The sequence below is a fragment of the Solea senegalensis genome, linkage group LG1 (assembly GCF_019176455.1).
Source record: "Solea senegalensis isolate Sse05_10M linkage group LG1, IFAPA_SoseM_1, whole genome shotgun sequence".
NCBI classification, from domain to species: Eukaryota; Metazoa; Chordata; class Actinopteri; order Pleuronectiformes; family Soleidae; genus Solea; species Solea senegalensis.
Window position 1 is genome coordinate 40055040 of NC_058021.1, and position 27194 is coordinate 40082233.

A 27194-nucleotide genomic window follows, 5' to 3' on the forward strand; every position below is an offset into this window, starting at 1 on the left:
CGACTGGCCCACACTTTCTTACATGAAGAGTTACACAGGTAATTATTGCATAATGAGTAAAATGTATAATTTGAAATACAAATGTAGATTTAAAATCGTAAAAGTTGCCGAGAGGTGACATACTTCCTGTGCTAGGCCATATGCAGCTCATACTTCTCCATACAAGATATTTTCTGTGCCCCAAATGATGTTAATGTCAGTCAGAGAGAACAGAAAGAAAAATGGAGATGGAAAATTCAGTTGAGTGGAGAACACTGCATAAAAGGAATGAAAGAGCTTCCAGGTTCTTACATTTGTTTTCATTGTCATTGAGTCATTGGATATTTTCAGTTGCCAAAATCACAATTTTGTACATCCACAAATATGAGCCAATGTATTTTTGTTTACAAATAGAGGAAGACCGAAATGGGTTTTCCAATAATTTATTTTTGTGATCCATATATTTAGCTGATTTTCTGTATTTCCTTCATCTGATAAAAACAACTGTTTAATTAATAAATTTACATCTAAATTATATCTAAATTACATTTTAAATCTGTTCTGCATTACAATTATGAACAGCATTTTTTGGGAAAAATAATGTATTAAAAAAAAAACAAGTAATTTAGCAACATTAACCAAGTGTCTGAGAACAAAAATGCATCATTTGTAATGACAAAAATGACAAATACCAGCCCGATTTATTGGCCCAACCAAATAAGCTGTCTAGCTTTTTGTTCACAAGTACAAGTCAGCATCCAGGTGTTTTGCATGACAAGGTGCTTGTTTTTCTTTTTCTTTCTTTTCAGATACTGATATCTGGTACAGGATGGAAACCCTCTGTTGCCGTTTCCTGGTAATAGATCTGGGTGATGGGTTTCACACACCGACACACAAGAACACGCACAGAACACTGTGGAACACAGCCTGTTGCTCTTTTGAAAAAGACCTCAGGGCAATTTAGTGATAAGCACTTCCTCCCAACACAATGCCTGATTTCTCGTTGGTACTCTCCCTAACCCATATCCTGTGACAGCCTTCCCCAATCATGATGTCAATAAACGTACACCTCTGCCCTTGTTTTCTCTCTGTCCCATAAATGTTTGACAAGACAGCCTTATTAAGGGAGAGGAATGTTATTTTTCACTTTTCCAGACTTCCTCAGGTACATTGTCTGTCACAGTCACTTCAATAAATAATGGGCTGTACCACCATTTCCCATACAGTGCAGCCTCATGACATAAATATGAATACACCTTTGACTTGACATGAAGTAATGAGACATTTGACAGCTGTGACAGTCATATAGCTGATGGTGCTGCTGTCTGCCAATAGTTTGGTACAACATGCTATGCAATCAAAATCTTGAATAGACATGCCACGAGCGTGAATCCCTCACATCAGCACAGGAACTTTTGCCTCAACCGTCCGTAACAAATTGCATGTGGCATACTCTGCTTATCTTGGGCATATGTGGAAATCAAACCACAGCCTGGAGAGAAATACAGTAATTAATTCTAATTGGGGTGTTTCTGCAGGACTGGGGGAACGACCGAGTAAATGCTTCGCCAGAGCCACGTTTTTTGATGGCGCTGAAGCCCCATATGCTGCACTGAGGAGCACATCTGTGCCCAGTGCCCACAGAGAAATCCCCTGGCAGAAATCACTCCAACACTACAAAGAGGGGAGGGAGCGACAGTAAGACACAGCAAGCATTATTATGCCAGCCGGCAACAAATATCCATCGTAATTGCTGCACAATTGTATTAAACTAGCTATTATGTAGCAATTAAATTTGTTTAAGCCCCTGCTCCAGTTACAGGTTTCAGCGTGACTAATTAAAAACAAGGGAGCAGGAAAACCCCAGGCAGAAGCTTTCGCTATAAGCTTTAGCTCCAGCTCCCCCGTCATGACTGTATTTAGAGTGTCAATCAAGACAGAGTCAGGGGCAAGACATTCAGGCAGCCCTTTTTGATTCAACCTATTCACTCCTATAAGCCCCTCATCTAGAATGTCTTTCTATAGTTCCAATTATGCCAAAGTGCAATGCATTATGTGTTGAACAGAAGGAGGCCAGCCTTCCCAACATCCCACACTTTTCCTATTTTGTATACTGCCCAAGTTACGGGAAAGTAATCGCACTATACATACCTACATTTAGATATGTTTAATATGCATGTATGTTTATTCTTCATCTGCCATCTGCAGAAATGTCACAAATCTTGCAGTCCATGCAATTGTCCATTTTCCATTGCACCGCATAGTGCCTGCACTGTTCTTTCACGAAAGTCTATTGAGTGTGTTTTGGCCGGCGTCCAGCTACACTGAGCCTGTTTCTGCCTTCCTGCTCAGGTCATTAAAGGTGAGACACAAACAGATGAACACACCAAGTACAATCATAAGCCATGAAATGAAAGGGAAATTAATTTGACCCCAATAAAGAAAAGATTAGCAGGAATGGATTATCCAGTCTGTTTGCCTGTGTTCAGGCTGTAAATTGACTTTTGAGTGAAATTATTATCACACCAGTTGCCACATACCCTCTCTTTTCTTTACACTTCTTCTTTTGAGAAAGGAAGAAACACAAGCTTTCACTAGCATTTTGTTTTTGCAGACTTCAATGAATTTCTGTCAGAACCGAAACCTTCATTACGTCTTAGGCTGCAAATATTTCTCAAATAACCAACAGGTAACATTTGCCCTCGTGACTGCATGCAGAGCACAAACTGTTTTGTCCTTACAGATCAGTGAAGATCTCTCCCCTGGTTTTTGGAGACCAGGAACTTATTGAGTTAGTAACGATGACGACAAACACAAAAACTCTTTCAGTGGAAAAGTCCAAAGGTTCAATGACATAATACAACTTGAGTAAAACTAACTGGGCCAGTGATTTAATCAGAGAAACTGGAAACATTTGAAGGTCTGGGAGGATTCAATAGCAGAAATGGAATATGCTACTCATAACTAGATTTGTACAAGTGTATAATCACTTTTTTTTCTTTAATAATATGTACTTGAGGTAAGGCCCTTGTAAGGCCACAATCTTGAGCCGGCATATTTTTACAGCAACAACAATGGACAAACCATTGTAGTTGCTGTAAAAATGTGTTTCACATTTTGAAGATATGCAAATGAAGAAGATCAACATCCTCTCTGGTATGCAAAGGCCACTGTAGTTCTATTAGGAGTGAGAAGAAGAGTCAGCCCTTCTGTCATCAATTCTCACTTATGCTGTCTTTCCATCATGTTTGGTTACTGTTTGGTTTGGTACAGCACAGTACGGTTTGGAATAGTAAAGCCTTTGGCCAGGTTTGTGTTTTGACAGAGAACAGAACCTTTATTTGGTAGGCTGGGTGTGGGCTATGCCCGTGTAGCTTTGTGTACGATGTGACGATAACGAATGATGACATTGAACGCGACAATATAGACAGAAAACAACACAACCTGCTCGGTTTGTGGCTGTTTTTCTCAACAAGACGTCAAGAGAACAGACAAGAGAATTGCCTTGACTTCCATGGAAGGTTTACACCAATCGCTAGGGGGTGCCGTTCCATTTTACTCTGGTAACCCAAGGGAAGAAAACAAAAAACTGAACCGTGCCACGCAACTATAGTAGACTTTCAATGGTCGGTCATGAAAGCACAAAACATCAGCAGTTATAACGCTCACACAATCAACACCATTGACCTTTCAAATCACCATTTGTACAGCATGTGTTTTCCACTGCAATCTGTCAACTCAAGTGATTATGTCTTCTTTTTTCCACCATTGTCCTTGAGCGCTTCGGCTTCAAAATACCACGGTTGTTTTTTTGTTTCCAGTAGCTTGGAGTGAGAGAGATAGTGAGGAGGTGCCATTATGGAAAAGGAGTATTTAGAGAGACGACGATATTGAGGTTTGAAACATTAAATGTAATTTCATTTAATCAGGAAAATGGTAATTAAGCAGCACAGTCTGTTCTAATTTAACATTTTAGTCAAAGTCAAGAATTCCGAGGCTCGTTGATGAGCTGAAAGCAGCCCGTTCTTCATGCAATATGACGATAATGTTCGTTGGAATCAGATGCCAAACAATTACAATTACAGGCGCGCAATGTATTTTGTTGTCCCCAAAGAAAGATGCTGCTCTGAATGGACTGAACACCTAAAGGGGGATTATAATACTCTGCTCCAGTTTCATGTCAAGATAGGAAATTCACACTGGGATTAGAGGGTAATATAAATGACTGCTGCTGATGGACATAGCTGGGAAGTGTAGATTCCTTCTTCTTTTTTTGCATTCAGTCTCTTGCTCTCTCTGTCCCTCCTATGTCATTACTGTTTTTGGTATTGATTGCCGGCTGCCTCTTAAATTATGCATTCTGCAGCTCAGTTTCCAGGGGCTCCCAGGTGGGTTTGTCAAAGGGAGAAGACACATGTACTCGGGCAGTGTGGCTAGGAGCGTCAGAAATCCATACAGGTCACAATCATGTCACCCCATCAGTTTTAATCAGCCAGGGCTGAATACGAGCTGGTGACAGGGCTCAGTGGTATAGGGGATGTGCCTCTGCTTGGGCTGTTCCCCCGACACACAGGATCAGGTTCAATACTGCTGGATGACACTGACAGAGACTCATTATCATCAATGTGTGGCTTGTGGCTTGGCTGTATGACGAGACATATGCTGGTCTGGGCCTGTTCGACACGGTGTTACCGTGCCACAGTGCAATTTGGGCTTGATGGGTTTATTGGAGTCATCATCGCCTTCTGTGGGTTTTTAACACCAAGATTGTGATGATGAACTGTGGCTTTCGCACCTGAGAAATCCTGTCAGACTTCCAAGAATTCCCGGAGATTTGCGATAACACATCAGAGGGCGTGTAGGAGTCTGGAAGCACGTTCAGTCTCTTGAATGCTTTACCACAAAATTGGTAACATCTTGAAACGGTGCTGGCAACATTACCGTAGTATATATGATTCATAAAATGTATCTATGTAAAGTTGCATTGTGAATATACAACGGAAGTATATGGGCAAGGTTGCGTTGAAGGAAAATGTTAATATTGCAATGCAGACATGCACAAAAATAAGTATATAATGCATTGTACACAGTTTTTGCAGATAGACTGCTGATAGAAATTCACACTCTTGCTGATTATGACTATTTACTGTATATTTAGTGAAATTGGACAATAATAATAATAATACATTGTTATGTATAGAGCACTTTTAAAGGGTGCTCAAAGATGCTTTACATATGTTTAAAAGTCATAACATCTAACACAGGAAGAAAATGCACGTATCTATATTATATTTTAGATAATGTAAAATGATGTATAATAATAACTGATGACGCCACAAAGGACAGGCATCATTACAGCTAACACTATGTTTATTAATAGTTTTCTTAGTCATACACTTGAACATCCATATGCTCTCCATGTTCAACATGCCTCATTATCCTCTGGGGATGAATTGACCTTCAATCAATCAGTCCATCAACCGTCCAACTAAACCGCGATGATGTAAAATGTAAAATGCACCGTGTCAAATTCAGACTGTAAGATCAGAGCTTGTTTAGCGGCTGAATGTTCCATGGCACAAATGATGTAATGACTCTCTCGGTGCACATCTGGAACATTCTGTACCTGTGCCCTTAAATACTAAATTAGCCTGTAGATGATTCAATATTTGACCAAAGTGGTTGGCAGAACCGATAAATCCTGTCACTGAAATGGCCAAAGAAAATGATGTCATTTTATTGTAAAAGATACATTTGAAAACTAAATATAAACCTTCTGGAGTAATTTATCCTTTTTTCTTGCCTTACTTAGTTTATTGTATCAACCAGACAACCCAACATATAAACTCAACACAATACTTGGTGTACGAATGGTTGCTCGTGACATTATCCAGTGGATGTGAAGTGGATCACATTGCATCCGTGTCTAACCGTGATTCTTCCCACGGAAGGGCGAGTCTCCAAAAGAGGCCCGTGTTCCTTTGATGAAAACAGGCACCGGGCTCAGGGTGCTGCATTCTTTAAGGTGTGAAAATACAAGAGGGTCAAAAGAGCAAATCCGGCCTTCTGTTCTTGCTGCCTTTATTGTGAGGTTTGTACAAGGCACGGTGTGATTTTCTTAACACTGCCAATGAAAAGAGGTTTGATTTTCACAGGCCAGCTGACCTGCAAAGAGCAGGTGTGTCTCAGATACAGTTTCAGACTTTTCTTTTTCTTTCCGGTACACTTCCCAGCTGACGATACTGCTGCCTGATCCAAGTGCTCATCAGGATTCAAATAACAAATCGAGAGTTCAACTGAATTTCTTTTTTTTTTTTTATTTCCATTGTCTTCAAAGAATCCGGTTGTCTGCAAATCTACCACTATGTAACATCCAAGGTGAAGTTCCCTTAATCTCAATAGATCAGCTTCTCCTTCTTTTTTTTTTTTTTACTCTCTAACACTTAACTGTTTCCATTGAATACGTAACAATATATGAACAACACGATCAGCAAAAAGCTTTCTCGTATTTCCACCTTCGGCTTTTGGAGGGGAAATACCTGATCTCTTCCTGTAAAGGGATATCAGGTGAGGAAATAACCATTTCATGTCTTTTGTTAAACCAAACGAGGGTCTCTTTTCAAGCCTAAAGGATTATTGTATGTAAAGAAAAGGTCTGTAAACACTATACACCTTGGATTAATTACAATATTAACTGTGACATACACTACGCATTCACAGTTATTGGGTTTAAAGGTCACATCCCTGTCATCGTCACTGTGCCTGTTGTGACATTTTATGTAAGCAGAAACACATCTGGGAAAGAGCCAGAGACACAACATCCTGTTTTGACGGTGACTCTCTAACCCCAGACACAAACTGTTGAAAATAAGCCGACACTTCAGCATGGAAAAACTGCAATGTTTGTTCAGACTCTTATCTCAAGATATAGTACATGTCCTTTGGGGTTGTGCACAGTGTGCTGGATAGTTTATGTTTGGGCCTGCAGGATGCATTATGGAGAGTCCAGGAAGATGTGCACAGCTCACTTCCCTCCGCAGACTCCCAAGACGAGTCTACCGGCACACTTGAACCAGACTGTCACTCTAACCGGAAATGTTGTTTTATATGGTGAAATATGGGCTTCCAGAGTCTCTCTTTGAAGCAAGAGAAGCGACACAGCAGTTGCTCATCTTGACAATTCATTTGTTCTGATGCAGGAGCTCCAGTCATTCTTTTATTTAATAAAAAAAAAAAAGTCCTTCACTTGATTTATTTCCCATGCAAATGAACCGATTTCATGGAATTTAGTGTGTCATGTTTTTTTTTCGAAGAGTGTATCTTATTCCACGGTGATTTAAGAATTGTTTTATACATGTTTCAAATCTTGAAGTTATTTATTACCCGGCAATTTGAGAATTGTTATGTCAGACATTGTGGTATGAAATTAAATGGGGTATAAATGCATGGCTTGAAACATAAACGATTTTCCATACGCCATGTGTATGTTTATTGTAACCGTCGCCCTGCAAAATCCAATTTATGAGTCATACCAAATCATGTGTAAAAGACATGAGTTTAGGTATAAACTTGTGTCTTTTTTTATGTGTGTAAAGGATATGATGTCTTAATAATGCAATTTATAAAAAAAAAGAGTTGCAATGAACAAATTAGTACCAATACAATGTCATTTTGATTTGTAAAGGTCATTTATATTGATTTAATAAAAATAGTAAATAATAGCATGACATGGATATAAAAAATATGAATTATACTGATACATTAACAATTTAAAATTAAAACCACTGCACTCATAAATGGAAAGTGACGGCAGACAAAACCAAAGCCAGATTTCTCGATGTTGTTTCCACCTCTTATGTAAATTTACACAACACAGAGAAAATGAGGTGCCACACCTTATTAAATAGTGCAATCTAGTGTAAACAGTTCTGAATTAAACATGGCCTCAGTTGAAGCTATATTCCTCCTGTACCGCACAATGTGCTTCTGCGATGTAGTAAACAGGGATACTGTTTAAAAAAAAAGAAGAAAAAAAAAGACACAGTTTAAGTCACAGTGACTTATTCTAATGTTTGTGAGTAGGAGAAAGGGGGAGATTTTACTGTCAAATTCACTTTTAGAAGTTCAATAAATACAGGCCTTAATATATACAGCAGACTCACCGACACGCACACATGCATATCCAAAAAAGAGCAGCAGCCATGGGACAATAGCTCATGGAACCACTGTGTGTGTCTCCGTCCCCACCTACCCCCATATCACATGACTGCGATGACCTCATTCTACCTGAGCTGAACTCCCTGCTGCCCCTGGAAAGCCTCCAGGCGTGACATGAGTGGTGCCAGCCGTAATCTGCCACGCCCTCAGCCTCCCCTTTTTTTTGTTTTGTTTTCCTCCTTAGCTCATTGTCATCATGTCAGCTCCTCCAAACACGCGACGCTGAGGCTGATAACGTTGAAAACTGCACAGTGTTTCTTTGAAACCTGGCATTTCTCAAGCGCGGCACGTCACAGCGCCGATGCACTGAGGGAATAAATGTACGTTCCGAGGTAACTTGTCACTTCATGCATTACTCAGTAGCTTAATGTACAGCTCGTACGTTACAAGGTGTGACAGTAACACTTGTGTAGCCACATAGCTGAGGGATTACGGTATATTAGCGTGATGTTCACTAAGTGCTTTTAAACTACCATTCAAAATCCGAGGTAACACCATGATTACCTTCCATATTGTATAACATAAGTGACTGTACGTTACATGACCTACTCTATTGAAGTATGGCGAAAAGCTTGCATAACATATAATCTTTCTATTTTAATTTTACAAAAAAAGAGCGTCCCGAGCAGTCGATATGGAGATTTGTTCTTTTTTTCTTACATTTTATAATATTTTGCATATAGTGTTGGAAACTTTATTTATCTTGCCTTCCAAAAGAAGTCATAATGATTTAAAAGGAGATCTTTATTAAAAGAAAAAAATAAATAAATAAAATGATTCTGATCTACAGTGATGAAATGATGTGTCAGTGTAAAATAAATCAGTTTAAGACGGTCAAAAATATAAACTTTTGCTCTCTTTTGTGTTTTGGCTGGCTAATTATTTTAGAATGTTATGAAGGGTAAACAATTTGGTGTATTGTATTTTATTCTGTTGCATTTGTGTTTTGTTTATATGTTGTGCATTAGCGGCAGACAGTGTCGGATTATGTTTTCAGTCTCCGGTCCGTCATGCGTTGAGATTTTTGTGTGTGTTTGTACTTGCTTTGTTTGAGGAATGAAATTAAAAATAAATAAATATAGCAACCATAAAAGTAACACAAGTGGATGATGTCACAAAACCAGCACTGCACCTAACATGACAAATCTGAATAAATAAGTAAAAAGCATCATCTCGATAAAGTTTGACATACAAATGTACACATTAGAGCAACTAAAATAAAATGTGCCTACAGCCACCGTATGTGATTAGATACAAACAGCCTGTCTGCTATTATAGTGGAACAGTGGCTACTGTTGTCTGTCATAAAACAGCTGCACCAAAATAAAAGTGTAGTCCCTCAAATATCCACATGTATTTTCTCAACAGGAATTACCTCAGTGTCAGAGCGGAATCTAACAGCTTTAAGTCATTAATATGAACTGCGACTGTTTACTTTCACAGGTTGAATAAATACATAGAGCGGCGTCTTGAATGTGAGTCATGTCATTTTGACTGCTAAGCGACACAAGCTCGGCCTCAGCCTAATTGCTCTTTATTGAACAGTAAAACTTTAAACATCTGTAAAAGACAAGGAAGCTTTGTTGGATCAACTTGAGCGTTCCCGGTTAACGTTTTCAAACATAAACATTTCCCCTCTCAGTGACTATACAGTCACGTCATTGTTAGTCTTGAGCAGGAATCAACTGTGAATTACACAAAGAATTGACAGATCACTACGTTTCTAAACATTTACAGCCATGCAGGGCAAAAGGCATGGTTGAAGAGATTTGGAATGGGGCCATATTCCTGTCCACATCATGTTTCAGGTAGTGAGTAATCCTCTTGTCTCTCCACTTCTGGGTCTGGTTTTGCCGCTTCACTGAAATCACCCTTTCTTGGCAAGTCTCCGCGCTTCAGAACAAGCCTCTCTCCTATTACAAAAGGCTGGGCTTAATAAGCGTCCAGACTATATCAGCGCTGTATTCAATTTCCTCAGATCTGAAAAACACCAGTGTAAAAGTAGCTGAAATTTACTGCTTTGCCCCCTTAGGTTTTCTTTAAGGGAGATTCCCTTGTGTTGGTTCTTTTACTCCTGCCAGAAAAAATTGCCTTGCTCTCTTCATTGGGCCTGTGGGAGAAATATGGAAATTTTACAGTAAGAAATTTAGAAGCTGTGTAATTGGAGTTGGGCCGGGGTGAGACGCCCCCCCACCTCCCCTGTGTCCTGCAGCATTATAGGCCTCCGAGCTTCAATCAAATCTGCATGCTTTACACATAAGGTTTCCTAATTGGTGCAGGCTTTAGTTGAATCTTAAAAAAAAACTCAAGCTGCACCTACAGATGAAGTTGTACTTCCTGTTCTTTAATTTTAAGTCCACTGTTGTCGTGAACATGTAGGAGACAAGACATTTGATTTTAATCAGCATATTATACAATATATTACAGTCAATATTAAATGATAAGCTTGTCTGGTGTTTTAAATACAGTTTTCCGCATTATTATTTACTTCATTTTAGTTTCATTTTTTGATATTAATGCATTTACTTTGCATCTTATAGGGTTTTCTTTATTATTGTGTTTACATCATGCCATACCAAAAGAAATACTTTTAATTGAAATCTGTGAAATATCATCTTTGTGTGATCACAGATCTGTGCCCGCAGGTCAGTCGGTAAATTGCCGTGGGAATAATACACGACTCCTTATATGGACATCCTTGGGACCTATAAACACCGTTTATAGGTCACATATTCAGGCTTTAAAATAAAATAAGTATTTTTTTTTTTGTCTTCTTATGTATTGTTGAGTCAAAATTATGATTGCTTTTTATATTGCATTTTTAGTATAGTGATATTTTTGTTCATAAAAACGAGCCTTGTGAACTGTGACGTATTTCCAGATTTCCAGACTACTTTTTGCTCAGGTGCGTTTATATGAAAATGAAAAACAATTAACATAATGCAAAAAAGCAGCCGGAATGCTCTGTGTTCTAAGGGTTAACAGTTATTGTTTTTCTAGACCCCCTTTTGTCCAGACTTGACCATCAAGTGATGTAAATTCCATTTGGAATGACTCTTTCCCACGAATGATGTCAATTTGCACATGTAAACATAGCTACTGTGGAATTTGCGCAATTTCTGAGCAAAACCAGGTTTTTATATATATATTATTTACAACGTAAGCTTTTACTGTAGGCGCACACAATGTGGAAATGAGCAGAAAAAAGTGTTGTGGAAAACCTAGATATAGTATGAATGAGTTTGTGACAGATACTTCTAGCTGACCGTCTACATTTATTTATTTATTTATTTTATATATATATTTTTTTTTTGTTTGTTTGTTTGTTTGTTTTGAGCCTTACTGCGATTAAGAAAAGGACATGGAGCTGAGAGTGCAGGAGCTTAGTGCCCCTCCGGCTGCCTGTCATGATTCATGCTATCAGTAATCATGATGCAACAGCCTGCAAAGTGAATTACTGCAGCAGGAAAACTCAGTGGTGGAGTACAGTAGAAAGTGTAGTAACTCGTGGCCTGCAGGATTGTGTCCATGTGAGTTTAGACTGACTTCCAGCATGAGAGCGCTGAACACTACACAGGTTTACTCAGCAGCTTTTAGTCAGATACAACTAACCGGCAGCATGAGGTGATCAACGTGGTTGGTAATGGTGGAATGAAAGCTGACGGATGTCAGAGGGTTGAGTCATGCACACTGCGATGCGATTATTGACTCTGTAGCTGACTGTGTTGCTGCTGTGAGAGGTTTTAGCCGGGTGAACAGGGTAACATTAGATGATTGTGGTCGCAGCGTGTCAATCAGTTTTACGCAGGGGTGAGCGGGGTGAATCGGGAAACATTTCCCAGGTGATTGATGAAACAGAAGCCAAGTTATTGCTGGTGCCTCTGCTGCAGACAGATATCATGTGTTCGCCATCAGATTACAGTAGGTGCAGAGGAGCAGGGGTGTAGGACAGCTTGAGGTGCAGTATATTCACAATTTTGGTGACATAATGAGAAGGCCCTATGCCTCTATAGCTTTGAATCATTTTAGAATTTCAAAGTACAAACAATGAATCCCGCTTGTGTAAAAACAGTCAAAAATAGTCTAACCAAGCTCCACCTCTTTATCCAAATCTGCACCAACATGTCTATTTTGGCCTGTACCCCATTCTGTTGCAAAATATCGTGTGCAGCGGGTGCGGATCATGAAACATCTCTCTTTTCATTCTGGCACACACATGTTAACTCATGACACTGTCCACACTGCCTGTGTAAGATTATTTCTCAATGTCTCCATCTGTCGCATATGTCTCAAGCAAAATACATGAGTTCCTGTTTCAAAGTAAAGGTTCTCAAGTGTTTCGCAAAATTATTATTATTGTGAAATTTTTGTAGAAATGATAGTTGTGTGGCATCGTACTGAAGGTTACCGACATTCACTTGAGTACAGAGGAGAATTTTAAGTATTGTTAAGTATGTAATGTTTTTATGATTTTTCAAACCTAATTCCACAGCAGATGATCTACAGACCATGCTAGGGAAGCAGAGCAGCACTGCTCACACAGTCACTCATATCAAGTGTTGACCTTGCCTTAAAGTATGAGTAAAGGTTTAATGTATACAATGCACACAACACACACACGTCAAAAAACAATAACCTACAATTCAGACACACAAGTGTAAAAAACCCTCTCAAAATGAAATATGTTGCAGCTGAATAAACATAAATCAGAGACAAACAAACACACACACTGGATTGAACCAAAACCAGGTTTTAAAGCAGTAAAGGCTTATAATAATTCTCTCCAAAGTGTTTCATGTTGATTGAATTTGTTCTTTTCAGCTGCTCTTGTTTTTCTCTATGTTGAAATAGTGCTGCGTTCATTTATTTTCCGGTGCAACAGTGTTGGAGGACACACAGATTTCCAACTCCTGTATTCTGACACACTGCCCACTTTGAATCTACAATTAAGTGAAGATAAATCAATCTGAGATCACATTTCAGATTGCCAGGCAATTCTCACTCCACGATCATAAAAAGGGAATCATTTTTAAATTTCTGACAGTGGGACTAAAACCTGCCGCAGCCTGGTTCGCCGCTCCTGAAAGACGTTCAAACCGCGGGGTTGAATGTGAAAAGACGTGAACAGGTTTTCGAGGCTGCTTTTTGAACTGGCTGAACTCTGTGCTTGTGGAGAGAAACACGAGCCAAGCGAGGGCCAACTTCACTCATGGATCCGTCGTTAAAGCGAAACCCCTCACTACCAATCACGCACACGCACACACGCGCACGCACGCACGCACGCACTCTCGGGCAGGATGTTAGTGCTCTTTCTTCCTCGCAGCATGGGCTGAACAACTGACCTGTGTCTTTTTCACAGTCTGCACGACAGCCTCCCGTCCGGGGAGCCGTTACTCCAGCAAGTGACTTTTCTTTCCGGTCGTTTGAGGGAATAATGACACACAAGGGCCAAACCTCCACAGTGACCGGGGGTGTTATTCCTAGCAACCGTCTGAGCTGCTCGGGACATTAGTCAGACCTTTGGATGCTTGTGAGAAAACACTGAGCCCCAACTTATTCTATAGGTGTATGTTTTCGTTATATTTCCACAATGAAATGCATATTAACGTTTTAAGATTAAGTCACACAGTGTCTCAAGGCCATGATTTACCATTTTTTTTAAGTGATCGGCTGTTGAAATGTCTGTTTTGGGCGATTGTGAAATATTTCACATGCATATTTATTCCTGTCAATCCAGACCAAGCACAGCACACCTTCTGCTCAGTATTGACTTTACAGAAAGAGAGAAATACAAAAAAGCTAATACAAAATGCATAACTATTAGTCTTTCAACATCACTTCAAGTCAGCCGACAAGCAGCATGCCAAGTGTCTAACATTATCATTTATTAACACGTGTTATCTCGGAGAAGAAGTGAGACTGACAACGAAAACATGCATTTTTAAACTTGAACAAAGACCCGCTCTTCTGTGGCCTTGTATGGCATTTTGAGCTATTTTAGGAAACACTTGTCTGAGGTATTCAACTCTGAGTAATGTGCAAGAATATGTACACTTCGAAACTGTCCGAAAAAACTGCCATCTGTTTGAAATAACCCGATTCTTGTTTTCCCGCCTCTATAAAATATGAGAAGGATGCATTGAGATAATATCCATACTGAATAGTATACAGTGGTAAGACTGTGTGCTGAAATAAAGACAATACAGACCAGTGAGTTTACATTTTCATATCGAAAAAAATAAATAAAAAGGATTTCTTGTTTTTTTTTTCCACAATCAGATGTAAAATATTTCATTTAAATTAAAAATTACATTGGGCAAGATGGAGGCAGCTGATCCGCTGTGGCAAACCCTGAAGGGAGAAGCCGGGAAAAATAAGATGTAATATTTCATTTAAAAAATGACCGTGGTGTGCTATCACTCTGTAACCTTGTGAATTAGTATATGTAAATGCTTGTTTAATTATTTAACCGTCCATCTTGTTTCTAAAAGCGGCAACTTTTAAGAAATGAAATGTACGCTTGTTTTGATTTAAATCATTCTCACTAAAATGTATCCGCAAGACAAGAAAATTAGATTTGCAATACGCCTCCCCTTACATCGCTGCTCCCAGGCAGCATTAGCGGAGGTTAATAAAAGTGTGAACATAAATCTGCCTATATCGGAAACCTATTTTCAGGAAGGGTTCAATTTGGACATAAAGAAACAGAGCTGATGGTGTGAGCGTGTCAGAAGAGTTCAGGACACCAGAGTCACAAGCCATGAACCCGATTCATCACACTTGTCTCCGATGTTGATTACTCAGGAGCTCCCTCGTCAGCATTTGTCATCGTTGCGCTTGCAATATTTGAACCGAAAATAAATATTCCGCCATGATTTGAGTCTCAGTGTAACTGGATACGCGTGTTATAATCTGTTGTTGCAGAAGTGTGAGGGACTGCAGTGGCAGAGTCTCTCCTCTAGAGAAAGCTCAGAGGAGTTGGGTTTACAATTGATTTACAGTCTGTTTGACCCCATTAGACCCACAAGCACCTTTGTATCCACAGCTCTGGGGAATGTATGTATGTATGTATGTGTGTGTGTGTGTGTGTTTGTGTTGCAGAGAGGTAGAAAGAATGAAAGGGAGGGGGTTGGTGTGTGGGGGTGTGTTAGAGGTGGTGGTACGAGAGGCTTCCAAGGCCATTGTTGAGCAGGGTTCTGAGCTCTGCATCAGGCCCATGTTTATTTCATAAACAGTCTCCCCAGCTGTCAGTCTGAGAGAGATAGTCTGCACTCTCCACCCCTCTCGACACACACATACACACGCGCACACACCTCAGCTACCAAGTGGCGTAAATAAGCAGCAAAAACACCTGCAAAACTGTTGTCCTCGCATGAAAATACGGGAAGTGCCTAATAATAAAAGGGACTTTAAGCCCAAACTGAGACCCCAAATTTGATGATTGCTTCACAAAGCACACTATACATAATAATAACGTCAATAAAAGCAATAATCATCCAAAGTTACACACTTGCAGCTTGAAAACAAAAATGTTATTTATTTGGAAAACATGGGTGGGTCAGTGCCCATGTCCAGATTAAAGGTCAAAAAGCCCTAATATAACAGCTAAACATCAATCAACAGCGCCATACTTCACTCTGCTCTCCTTGGTATCTAGTGATGAGAGACATATGACTGGAGCGGATATAGAGGTCTAAAGGCCCCCGTGTCCCGCGGGTCCCACCACCCTCTGCACTCATGTGGAAAAACTCCCTAAAAACAAATGCTTGAATCTACGCCCCGAGGCCACGGAAGCCATTGGCTGCGCATCTCCTGTATTCAGTGAGGCATTCATTCACACCCCCACCAAGTGTTATTGTGACATATCTGCTTTTTTGCACCATGTACGCGGTGTGCCTGTAACTCAGACCGGGGCTGGTTCTTCCCGCTGCCTGCTGGTCTTATGTAAATAGAGCTGTCAGCCACTTGTTATGGCCAAGCTGGGAGTCATCAGGAGGCCCTGGCAGCCTCTGGGTCCCTGGCCTCCATGTGATTCATAGCCTGCTGGGGGACAGAGGGGCGGGGGGGAGTTCAAGTCTGCCTGAATCCAAACAGTGAAGGAAGAAGGTGGTGGGAGGGGAGAAAAAGAGGAAGGCAGGGAGAAAGAAAACATGGTGGTGGTGCGGGTGTGAGGGAAGGTAGGATATAGTGGTGACGGATGATGGAGCGAGGAGACACTTAGGGTGGATTGGCAGTTTGTAAGGAGACAAGTGCTGCAGAGGAGTTTGCTGCGTTGAGCTAAAGATGAACTCAATGAGTTTGGGTTTCCGTTGCTGCCTCCCCCCCCTGTCTTCCTCTCAGTCACTGTCACTCCAATCATCATGGAGGTTTATCCTTCCTGCACTCTTGGCCTCATTATTTTCTCCTGCCGCATCTCTCTCTTATTTTGCCTCTCCCTCCCCTCGCTCACTTCATTGATTGGCATGAACCAATTTCTAAAACTTTAATTTCCACTAAACCCCAAGGAACACATTGCCTCCAACTATTCTCATGTTTGACTCACTGTTGCCGTGCACTGAGGACTCATAATGATACCGAGGAGTGGGAACCATGCCGGTATTTGAATATTATAAACATTAGCTGGAGGTGAATTTTGGATCCGTTGCTGAACATCCCCTTAATTGCTACATAGCTGAATTTTTACTTTCTGGGACCTAAATTATGAACTACCAGACCCAGCAAATTAATAAAAAATGAACTGCTGGATTAAAATAATTGTGCATCAAGAATTCTATACAGGCTTTTTTTTCCCCCAGGGCAGTTGTGGTATTGTTGTTAACTTCCATCACTTTGCTGATTAAATTGGGGATTGTAATGAAACTGCATATATCCATATTTAATGTGATTTCAGAGTTCCAATGACAGTTACTTGGATTCATGTGAAACATGTGTGGTATAACATTGTTGCATTGTGCAAACTGTGTCTGTTGTAAAAATACATTTCCTTTGTCAAATACAATTGGAAATAAATGTACTGAAACTAGTTTGGAGTTGGTGGAGACCAAAAATAGAGCTAATAGCAATCAGCTATTGGACAAAAAAAACAAGTGGTCAAAAAAGTGGTGCTTTGTGTCCACTGGATGTATTAATAAGAAAACTATTGATCAGCAGATATTTTGTCAGTGTAATGTCAAAAATTGGTGTAGATGCCCCTTTTATTAATGCTGTTTCACATTAAACGAAATGATTTCCTATAAAGTAAATTCCAGGGAGCATCATCTCCTCTTCACCATTCAGTCCTGTATAGACAACATATTAAATCACGGCAGTTTAAAATGTATTTTTAACCCCTAGTTTCTCCATGGAGTAGTTTTTTCACCAGTAATGTCCCCAAATAAGAGTCCATAAAATAAAAATAAACACATTTTAGGTCTCCACTAGATGTAAATATTTGTATTTTTTTGCCGTAAACCTCATCAGACATTTTGTTAGTGTACTGTCAACTTGTTTAGTTACATGCAGGTGGACAGGAAACCAATTACTGCTGCTTAATGAGTAAAATACTGTAAATAAACAATAACAGGCCACCGTTAAGTCCACAGACTTTTACTCAAATGACTTGATTTACTTTTCCAACGACGATTTGAGACACACATCATTACTGTGTAATATGACCTTGTGTTTTTAGCTTTAAACAAGGAAAAAAAAGTACATTTCTGCCTCAACCTTGACTCATTATCATTTTCATGCAACAGCTCTGACGGCTATCACTGTTTCCATTACATCTTTGTGAATATTCAATTTGGCATGATGGTCAAAACAATGCGCTTTATCTCCTTTCAAACAGAATTAAGTCTCTGTTTCAGAAACTCCAGCGTTTTTCATTATCCTCCCTGATGATAAAACAGAACTTTGTGCCAGTGTGTGTGTGTGTGTGTGTGTGTGGGTGGAGATACCAGATAGCACTTAAATTGATTCTTCTGCCAATTGATGCTGAAACAAAGACAGTGATAATCTCTCAGTCCCACCAATTGAGCTTTTTTTTTTTGATGGTGTGTGTGACTGAATACAACACTGCTTGATTGGATCGGATTACAGAGTGCACATTAAGTCTGAACTTAGTTTAAGACTTAATAAGCAAAGAGTGATGAATCTGCAGAAGATGGGGTTTATCTGGAGTGTGCTGAAGTGTTTTGGAGACTGATAACTGCACCACATACACTATTGTCATCCCACCTCTGTAGAAACTGGAGTTCTGCAGCTGACAATCAGCATGAAGATGTCAGACGTGGCCTTGAAGACGTTTACTGATGTGATAAAAACAAGGCCTTGGGGGGAAATTTGGATCATTAATAATCACATTAGAATATGAGCGGTAAAGTATCTGGAGATTGCAGGTGTCTTTTAAAAAGGTATTTATTTGTTTTCCTCTTCCTCTTTAGGAGACTCGCCACCTTGACTGTTTTCCACTGTCTCCTTCAGATCAGCCTTGTATAGTAGTGGAATAAATTTGGATTAATTGCAGCCCCGGTGCCAGCGAGTTCCACTTCGCTCTGCGACTGCTGCAACGCGAGCGGAGAAATCATCTGCCACCTTCCCCTTGCACTGTGTATCCCTTGTCATTGCACCGCAGAAGTCTTGCCCACTAAAACAGAGGTAATTAAATCTCCCCGTTCTCATTAAAAATACAGCTGTCTACCGCCGAGCACCACGGCTCCACTAAGCGAATGTAAATTTTCATTTCATGGTGCTGAGAGAGAGGGAGGCTATTCTCAGGCTGTCACCGTGGCCGTGCCAGCGCTGTGCAGAATAACTGCTCCCCTGAAATAACTGTCCTTTTGTTTAATGCAGAATTACATAGGGAAATGGCCCGTGTTTTATATAATTTGCAGATTAGGAGCAGTCATGGGTCTTTCGCAGGCTGCTGTGAACAGAGCAGGTATTCAGGTCTTCTTTTTTTCCCCCCTTTTAAAAGGGGGAAATGTATAGCAAGATTCTAAGATGTTAACTGATTTTTAATTGGCTTTTTCCTCTTAAAAAGCTCAGATGCTCCACCACGATTAATACTGGGAAACGTCTGTGAGGTTAACCACTAGTTGACGTGCCGTGCAAATTTTGTCCCCATTAAAGAGGGAGAATGGTTTTGCTGATTTATAGAGATTGGACTAAATTAAATACTGCGTGCCCTGCGGAAGTGTGATGCACTGAGTGAGGGAGGAAGTCAGGCATTTGGTTTGACTGAACTTTAAGGATGAATGCTCTTTACAAGCTTCCACGCAGCTGTTGCAGTCAGAAAAAAGTTTTTTAATGTAATGCCATTTAAAGTCAAGACAGCACATTACGTTAGAAAGAAACACTTTGCCTTCTTCAGGAAAAAGTTCCTGAAGAAAATGCAGACGCCATCAAAGAAATAATGCGTCGATCCAAAAGTGAAACATGATTAGAGCCCGAACTGACAGGTGAAGGCTGTTGGGAACAATTCGCCGAATGTTTTATACCACGCACTGTGTCAAAGTGTACAATGGGAACACAGAGCGCTCTGCACGTGCAAAGGTTTGACATCTGTGTAAACAAACAAAATGGCAAAGTGAAAGAGGAATGATGAAGTTACCACAAGTTTTAAGTTATTCTCTTCGAATACCATTGACTTCTGTTTGTTTACAGCCACGCCTCACCCCATGGTCTAGTCCAGGGGTGTCAAACTCATTTTTGTTCAGAGCCCACATACAGCACAATTTGATCTCAAGGGGGCCGGACCAGTAAAAATAGTAAAATAATAGCATAATAACCTATGAACAACAAGAGCCCCTTTGTTTTTTCTCCTTTGTTTTACATTTACTGAAGGATAATTTTACAAAACATGAAATTTCTTGAGAAATATAAGTGCAATTTCAACAATATCATGCCTAAATTTACACACTGGATCTTTAAAGGCACAAACATTTAGTCACGGGTATCTGGAGCATTTGACATTACGTTTAGATTAGTGTGAAATTTTAACAAATTCATCCTGTGGGCCGGATTGGACCCTCTGGCGGGCCGGTTCTGGCCCCCGGGCCGTATGTTTGACACCCCTGGTCTAGTCTGTCTCTAGGGTTGTCTGACACAGTGACTATCATAATATCATGTAGTGTGATCTTGATATTTGAAGGCTCACGTACAACTACTGTATGTACAACAGAACAATCCGTAACATACTACAAGAATTGCTTTCAACATAAAACACAACTATTTATAAATGATTTCCTAAAGATGCTGAAAAATAAAGAAGTGACACTTTGGGAGTAAGGTGAGGGTGGGAACAGCTAGTAATGTAATTTACGTAGATTCCATAGAGTCTTACAACAAGAAGGTCACCAGTTTGAATCCCGGTTTGACCAAGAGCCTTTCTGTGAGGCTTTTTGCCCTATGTCAGATGGGATTGACTTCAGGATTTGAAATCCACCACTGTGCCAATAAAAACAATTTATTTGAAATCTCATCTCATCAACATTAATTTGTTCAAGCTGTGTGAAATCAGTGCTGACAGTGTCACAGTCAGATTTCCTGTCCTTTCAAGTGATAGACTGGACTCAGTTGGGTTCAGGTGGAACATTTGCGGGTTATTGTAAGTTTGGGCATGATTTTTTTTTTTTTTTTGTGGGCCCATGAAAACTCCATCCTGGAGAATGCTGTCACTCGAAAAATGATGCTGTCATTTGTTCTTGGCAGTTCAGTCTCTGAAAACATCGCTGAATGCAATCCAGATTTTTGCAGACATATTAAATAAAACTGTTTTTCCAAGCAAGGTCCTGGCAACTGAAAACATTGACTAAAATGACATAAATTATGTCCACATTTTAAACCATTTTTCATTATGTCTGAAAATGCACAGGCCTGAACTGTAAAAAAAAGAAATCCAATATTAAATGCGCAGTCAGAATATATTCATTTGCTCCCTGGAAGATTCAAGCATGCATGTAAAATAGTACAGCATAGGAAAACATGCACAAATGCAGTGAATGATCGGCGCGGAGTACAGTCGGGACCTTTTCCCACAAGTGTGACAGTTCATAAGGGAATCAGATTATTACTGCATGAAGCCACTATGGTCAAATAAGTAGATTTCATTGCCTATCGCTGGCATTGAGTCAGACATAGAGATGCTGAGAGTTGCAGAGCTCTTGCGGTACATTGAGATTTCATTTCACTTTCATGGCAGGGGCATGGGGTCTGAAGATGTGCCTACCCCTTCTGTCAATCATCCAGGCAAGCACACCGAAGCAGATCTATAATTCAACTACAGGGGAGCTCATACAATTCATAGGGGCTAGTGTTTTCTTCTCTTCCCCCCCCCCTTTTGACTTTTTTACCTCATTGCTGAATGCTTTTACGCTTTAATTTTACAGCCAAGGTCTGCACCTGACATCTTGACCACCCAACGCTTGTCTTTCATGGGCAGGAGAGATTTAGGACTCTCACACACCACAACTCAATTATCTCACTGACAAAATGAAGGACAGATGGGGGGGGGTGTTCATCCAGCTGTCTCCAATTTGTCCAGTCTTCAGTCTGTTTCCACTAATTTTAAAAAGCAAAACAAAAAATAAAAAACCTTCAACAGCTTTGTCCATTTGAACCTGTCGGAGGACTACCATGATTACTCATCAAGTGTTGATGGTGCCACGCTGAACATGCTGAAAGACATTTCCCGCTCGGGAATGGGTGCACACGCTGCGTGAGCAAAACGCAAGTCTCGAGATCAGCATGAGATGATGTGCATTTCAGTGTGTTTGCATTTGCATGAGCAGCCACTTTTTTCAGGTGACTCATGCGCTAGTATGTCAGCATTTTGAGGATACAATGCAATATGAAGCAAGACATTTGGATAAATATCAATTGAAAATAGGGAGTATTAGCTGAAGCCAACTTTTCTCTTATTTGTTTTTCCTAAAACATTTTTTTCCCTGCTCCACATTGGTGTTACTGCTTAGCTTTCATCGGGGTACTGCTAGTTAGGTGAGACAACCCCCGAGACCACACACTTCACTCTGTAAATAGTGGGCATCTCTGTATTTTCCTCCCCACACTGCAGAGTATATAATGTGGAGAAAGCCCAGCTAAATTACAGGAAAATGTCTCCAGGCACCTACCACAGGCAAGTTATTTTTGAGTCCAAAAACCAATGTTCTAATGTCATTGTACTCAACCATTACACCAAAACAGCCACGAGTGAGGCTCTGAAACCCTCCGCCTTCAGAGCAGCGGCTGTTAAAAGATGATGACTGAGACTCAACAGATGCTCACACTGGAGGCCATGAAGTTCAATAACAACTTTATTCTAAACTGGGTATAGATGTATAAATGAACTGACTAACCATTTGCATATTATATATATATATATATATATATATATATATATATATATATATATATATATATATACATATATATATATATTAATATATAATATAACATATATATATATTTAATACGCAGCTGTATAATCACCATTTTATGGAGTCATTTTAGACACTGACCAGATATTACCTCTAAAAAAACACTGGGCCAATATCTCCAAACAGTTTAACTGATTTGTTTGTTGTTGTTATTGTTGTTTTGTATAAAAAGCATCTATGAATTATGTAAATCGGGTTGTTTTAATAAGGAAAAAAGCTTTTTCACTGTCAAAATGTAACAGATGGCAGCTGCGGGTCAATCAATTGTGCATTTATTTAAGTTGAAGAGAGCTGTATGGGGCACCACCTTTCAGGCCGACTGCCAATTTGTTTACATGTGGAAAGACTGTAGGCCATAAACTGCCATTATAAAAGATTCATTTGTCTGCTAATATGCATAACAATGACATTTTCGCCATCTGATATGCACAACAATAATACATAACAGAATTGTCTATTTTTGGCCATAATGGCCCATCTCGATCTCAATCTATCCATCATCCTTTTTGAGGGTATAGGGGTTGGACCTCATCTCAGCCTCAACAACTGGCAGTTTGATCCCATTATACAAGAGATTATGTGAACCGAGCCACTTGTATGTGTGTAAACCTTGCTGAGGTGCTTCCTTATCCAATATTCTCATTAGCAGTGGTGTAGTGAACATGCAGGAGGCAGGGGGGTCTCATGCAGGTACATGCAAGCTTATTCATTATGCATTTAATCTCATCAGAGAGCAGTGTTGTCAGACATGGGGCTAGAAGTCTTTGAACAGCAGCCAGGATTAGCGGCTGGCTGCTGAACATAAAGATCTGGAACATAAGCGGCAAGTTGCTTTATGTCGTCCACACCCATTGCGGTAGATCCCTTATCTTTACATGGTATGTGCAACTGGCCCTCAGTTACCATCACGAGAGCATGATGCACGCAGACATTACATGCTGTACTCCAGGGTGCTGACTCCACAGCAGTAAAGCGTCACCATCTTGAAAGGCAAGTGGTTTCACTTCAGTGCCCACAACGTCTGCCCAAAAAGAAGGAAGGAGAGGGACAATCAGCAACTCATCTCCTCTTGAGACGTGGCTTCCGCCCAGAGAGAAGAAAAGCAGGTGCCAGGTGTTCAGAAAGCCAGAGTGATATGGACGTGGCGCTGTGGCGGTGACCTCACTGAACTTGGTCTTCATGAAAAGCCCCAGTGAGTGACCTTTAAAGGCCCCATCAGTCTGCTGCTGTCGGAAGCTTGTGGGTCCATCTTGATAATTACTCCTTAATTCAAAAATCAAACGATATAGACAGTCTGTAAATTGCTTTAGTATGCACTTAACATTTTTGCACATGATCTAAAGCGGTCACAGACTCACTTTTAGTTGCTTTTCCCTTGTTTACAGTCTTATTTCCCTGTTGCGTATTTGCTCTCTCACCCATTTAAAATGCCACGACTCCAAGTAACACATCACTCTTACAAGGTGGACATTTTCAACATGTGGAATCTGAGTTTGAAACACCACGGGACTGAAAAAAAAAAAACCGAAAGAAAAACAGCCTCAGCGTTTGAACAAGCGAAAACAAGTGGCTGTACACTGGCAAACCACGTAAACTTGGAGCACATTTATCCAAACAAAGACTGCTCCAATACCATCCCACTGTGGCTTCCCTATGGTTTAGGCATCATCCACCTCGATCCCTACAATAACACTGGGAGCCTTGGGGCTATTTTCAGATTTCCCAGATTTCCTTGCAGAATACAACATTTAGTGGTTGAGAACGGCCTTTCTCACTCAGCTGTGTTTGTTTGTGCAGGTAACATCTGCAGTGACTCTGTGCCTGATCGCTAAGATTAGATGGAGAACATTTAGAAAATATCATATGTGTCATATAATGCAAGAAACCAAAGCCAAAAAGTGACAGCTGACTTTTGCAGGCTAAATAGGCGAAATAAACCTTAACACTACACTGTGCGTAACTGATGTTTGTTGATATTATTATTCTGTCTATGTTTGGTTATTTGAATGCTGCATCCTTCATATGAAAGTGAGGGAGCACGAGACCTGATCACCACTATACTAAGACACAGGTTTTATTGTCACTTTGACTAATATAGTTACATTAATTTGATTTAATGTCAAACTGAAATGTCCTCCATCGCTCTGAATGAACTCTTGTTTCCGTTTGACCATTAAATGGGACCAGTTGTCAAATGAATCATCTTTTTCAGTTTGTTTTAAATTGCTTATATATTGAAAGCTTTATGTTATGAACATGCATTCATGAAGTCATAAAAACACAAATCTCAGTTCCTCCCATTTATGCCAAAGCCATAACTGCAGTGTTGTGGGCTCGTATTGTGTTGCGTGTCAGAGTGGAGCCTTGTTTTGTTCCAGAGTCCCATAGCCTGTGTGACAAAGAAAAAAGGCCCATAAAATGTGCCAATAAATCTTTCATCAGTGTAATGTCAGCTACAATTTTTTACTCAGACGAAACAGAAAGATTCAAAACTCTGGTATTAGTTGAATCAAACATTCACGCTTTAAACGAATCTGATTTGTTTCATAGTGCGAATTCAACATTTTGTCTTGAAACATCGTCCTTCTCATAACAAATCTGATAAAAGTGCCTGCTACAGCCAAGGTACAGCCATTCTTTCCATATTATCTGCCCCATATTGTTGAGGGAAGGAGGCCCCGCTTCAGTCACAACGCAGGACAAAACCTGAAACGGGAGCTCGTTGCTCTGTCAAGGCCTCATCGCCCAGGTGTGCCAACAAAAGCTCCAACACATCCAACCAGTGACCCCTGGGAAGGTCATGTAAGACTCCAATCTGAATTCCTGTCTGACAAAACCCTTAAAAAGCTCCATGAATAGGCTGTCCGTCCACAATGCGGCGCTCCGAAAAGACTATTCAGCGAGCGATGTTTCAATTGAGACGTTTTGGTATGTGTCGTTCCTCTGGGAGAGGTGGAGCTGTGGGTTAAAGTTTCAAAAATTAACTGCTCTCTGGAGCAACTGGGGGTAGCTAACTGGCTTTGCTAAGTAGCTTTCCATTGCGCTGCTGTTGAGGCCTCGGCGCAGGGATTGCTGAGAGTGAAAGCCCTGAGGAGGTGTATTATTCTGGCCTACATTCTGGCTCAGAAGTGCCCACAGTCTGTCCCTCACAATTATTCAAAGTGTGACAGTGTGGTAGGGTTTGGTATCAGTGAAATGCAGACTCCCTTCTCGTTGCCCTTGTTCTTCTCACATCCTCCCGGCCACTTTCCCTCTCCCTCTCTCTCCCGTTTGCCTTTAGCAGTTTCTCCACATGCAGAATGGAGCAGCTAGCCAGAAGGTGTTTCAAGGGCTTGAGCCCTTTCAGCCTTTGACAACCATGGCTGTGCAAATGCAGAGCTGTGACCTTGGCAACAGCTCTTATCCAGCTCCATTTCAAGCCACAGGAGGAGGGGATGCTGTTCCTGGTCTACACACTGTGTGTGCACGCCTCACTCTCTCTTTAATATCTTAAATGAAAGCTCACAATTCTAAGGGGCATAAAGATAACAACATCCCTTAAAACATCATCGTTCTTTGAGGGAAATGAAAGAAACTGAGGGATGAGAATAATCACGTACCGAGGAGCAGGATTCTTACCCAAAATGGAAAGTCTGCCAAACAAATTTGGGTTGTTTTTAAATCAGGATTGTGCTGTATTGGATTTAAAATGCATTCATACAAGTCAATAGAAGCCTGTGTGAACCACTGCGCTCACAGATCGTTGCTATGAATGGTTGTGTGAATGTTGAGTTACATTTCTTACTGGCTGGGTCTGGAAAAAAAAAAAAAACAGAGCTGACAGTGTCTCTGTGTTACTCCAACAGAATTGAGTTGCACTGGCATAAGCAGAGACTCTCCCTCTCCCTCTCCCTCTCTCTCCCTCACTCTATTGACTCTGTGAATAATCTTGACTCCCCAGAAAAATCCTTAAGCAGCTGGCCACAAACCTTGTGCTTGAGTGCACATGCATACAATATCTCCCTCTAGCCCTGGGGCTTTTTCCCTCCCCTAGCTGTTTTTTCCCTTCCTCCTCTCCCCCCCTTCAGTTCTCCAGTGAGTTCCTGAGCCAACATGTCTGGAAAAAAGGCAGGATTTGTTGGTAGGGACAGGAAGCGAGTGCCAAAATCAACACTGCTTCTCTCCTCAGGGAGACCAACAGCAAATTGGACTTGAGCTGGGTTTTAGTTTCTCGGACCTGCATGAGGTGCGGGCCTCCATTGCTGGGCCCTGTAGGGAAACCATAGAGTCTTGTGTTTAGTTTGAAAAAAAAAAAAATAACAGCAACCCACAAGTAAAGTGGTGCAGCAAATTGTACATAGTTCAAATGGATTGATTTCCTGTGTAAACAGGTAGGCCATTAGAGAGTTGCTTTTGATTTGTGACCATGCCGGAGCTGTATTAGTGGTTTCCTTCACTTAGACCCACAGGTATGCCTGTCAAATAGCACATTTGTCTACATCTGTGAATACTAAAATAACAATTTTAAGTATTGATTCCTAGCCATACCACTGGCAGACAATGAGTTGTAGCTTCTGGTTATAGAATAGAGTTACAAATTCG